Source organism: Solanum stenotomum, chromosome 7 (assembly GCF_019186545.1).
Source record: "Solanum stenotomum isolate F172 chromosome 7, ASM1918654v1, whole genome shotgun sequence".
Lineage (NCBI taxonomy): Eukaryota > Viridiplantae > Streptophyta > Magnoliopsida > Solanales > Solanaceae > Solanum > Solanum stenotomum.
This window is the reverse complement of record NC_064288.1, coordinates 1,543,563-1,546,460: the sequence shown is the minus strand read 5'-3', so window position 1 is coordinate 1,546,460 and position 2,898 is coordinate 1,543,563. Positions and strand designations below refer to the sequence as shown.

The 2,898-nt window shown below is 44.0% G+C and overlaps 1 pseudogene; it reads left to right on the top strand.

Annotated features, from left to right (window-relative positions):
• Window positions 1-287: 287 nt before the first annotated feature.
• On the top strand, window positions 288-1,877 carry LOC125871219 (uncharacterized; annotated as a pseudogene).
• The last annotated feature ends 1,021 nt before the right edge of the window (window positions 1,878-2,898 follow it).

The following is a 2,898-nucleotide window of genomic DNA, read 5'->3' as shown; positions in this document are numbered from 1 at the left end:
TTTATTAGACTTCACCCCGTTGTTTGTCCGACTCGGGTAACCGTCATTTTTAAACCAATTCTAGTCAACCTAGAGTAGAGCGAAACCAAATCCAAATCTAAGCATTAGCCTAAGATGGCTTAATACCCAAGGTGTATTAAGTCCATTAGTAAAACTGCCAAAATCATGTCCAAGGTCCACGACCTAACGACATCTCATATTGTTTGACATTTGAAAGATGTATGTGTAGAAACCTGATTGTTGCCTATTTGGGGGAGGGAATCTTAACCGTGCTTTGTTTTATAGGTATGGATCGATTTCCCAAATTCGACATGGTAGTAGAAGCCCCGGTTCTACTCAAGATGTGGTACAACGACCTCACAATGGTTCACAAAAGGGCCCTCAACAAATATATAGGAGCCTTAACAGAACTCATCAATATGGTTGGGTGGCCCGAGCTGATTGAAGTCCTCACGGGTTATTGGGACAATGAGAAAATGGTATTCCGATTTGGAACCACGGAAATAACCCCGACAATTGAGGAAATTCGGGATGGAATAGACACAGTCGGTACAGGGCTTGAAAGAAGGGTGAGAATGCGGGAAAACATCCTAATTCCTAACAAGCCTACCCTCGAGGATATTGTAAACTGGCTCGGATTAAGAAATGATTGTGCTTACTGGGCCGAAGGTTCTAGCGTCTCTTTCATGGATCTCTACGTCAGATTTGGGAATGCAAGTTTTTACGCGAATTACAACCAATAGTTCATGGTCACTTACAGAGAATGGGACGGGATCAGACCTTTGGCATTCACCGTCGCACTATTGGGCACCATGGTTTTCCCACACGGCCCGAGCCTTAGTATCAACACCCGAGTGATAATGCTTGCGCACACTCTGTTCCACGGGCATCTAAACCAAGGGCAAGTAAAATATTATCCTATCGCGCCTGTCATCCTTTCCGACATGTACCGTGCTTTGGGAAAATGCAAGGAAGGGCATCGTTACTTTCAGGGTTGCAACCTTCTCCTTCAGTGGTGGATAATGAGTCACTTGGTGAAGAGACACGGAACTCAAGAACTCCATACCCTCGATGAACATAATGCTCTTAAGAGTTTGAATGACATGTTGTTCTGGGCAGACTTGGAAAAAAGAAGAACTAGAGAAAGATGGACTCAAATTTTCTCTGAGTTGAGAGAAGAAAACATCCAATGGATGTTCGACCGTTTCATCTCTAAAGATGCCATAGTGCGGGGCGACAGACAACTTGTGCTTCCTCTGCCAGGTATTCGAGGTATTCGCCCATATGCACCCATTCGGGTCTTGAGACAGTTTGGGAGAAGACAGACTACACCTCCAGAAGCATACTACCGTATCTATGTGTTCGACATCGGGGATGATAGAGTGCCTGAGGCTTCAGAGATGCTGAGAGAATGGAAAAGAGCAGTGCGAATGAACAAGGACACTATTGCCATAGATCAATTTAATGCGGGGTATGATGAAACTTACAAAGCTTGGTTGAAGCGCAATATACAGGGAATCTCCTTCTCAGTTCCGAACATTTACCGCAGTGTAGAGGACAAAGAGTCCAAAGCTTTGATAGAACTGAGAGAGGTAAGAAGAGAAGCCCAGGAAATGCACGAGGAATTTCTCCGAAAGCAAGAAGAGGATAAGTACGCCCTCGAGAGCGTAACTCAAGAACTAGAAAGCTTAAGAAGCGATTTGGGAGAGCTTAACTTATGGATTGGAGATAAGAAAAGCGGAATGTGCCTCGAAGACTGGGAAGAGAAAGGTCGTCGGAGTGAAGGATACTTGCTAATGATTCAATATAGGCTTCAACATCTCATGGCACAGAACAAGCGGAGCAGATCAGAGGCGGGGCCATCGGGAGCATCTTAGCAGATTTCACCCCTACGTGGGTTTTTCTATATGTACTTATTGTTATTTGCCCCTACGTGGGCTTGCCTTTCTTGTATTTTGGTACTCTTTTCAAATGACCCCTACGGGGGCTTGCCTTTCTTGTATTTTGGTACTCTTTTCAAATGACCCCTGCGTGGGCCTTTCCTTTGTGATTTTCGTTTATTCCCTACTTCCCTTGCTTATTTTCGCTTCTTGAACATCATTTTATATGCGAAATTTGCTTTGGGGTAACAAAATGGTTCAATTCTACGCATACATCTTTCAAATACGCTAGGCCTACCCTTGGCACAAAAGGGTCCCCTACTTGTTTAGGACACGCGATATATGCTTGTGTGCTTTAACTGTTTATGTGATATTGTTGCTTTGAATGATGATATTTTAGCCCACTCCTTTTCAAAAAAATTTCCAAAAATCCTCTACAATACCAACTACAAGTCACTATCAAAATGTCCGACCAAAATTCCATGAGTCTTGAGTTTCTCAGCCAGAAATAAAATCCTACCACCCGAATCCTAAAATATTACTCTATCATCTCAGGAAAGGTGAAATTGCCGCTAAGATGGAAAAAGGCAAGGGTATCGACATAGAGCTAACCGAAGAAGATTTGAGGATGGAGTTGCAGCGGCTCAGGCGAGAGATCCAAGAAACCAGAGAAAAAAGAATAGAAGTGGAGTTTGCCACCGCAATCGCACGAACAGCAAATGCGGCACTAGACGTGGAATTGGCAGCAAAGATGACAAAATATGATGTTATAGATGAAGAGACAGTTGTTGTGCGGAAGAAACGAAATGCCCTCAAAGAGATAACCGTGATGCTTCAGAAGCCACGTGAAAAACACTCTTTCTTCAGCCAAGAGGCCACCAACAGTGATCCTAGAGGCGCTAGACCTGAAGCTACTGAAGAAGATACTGGGGAGGAAATTGTCTATAGGCCTCCTCTACAGGGACGGTGGAAGGAATGGAATGATAAAACTACCCATGAAGCATATGAGTTTACCCCC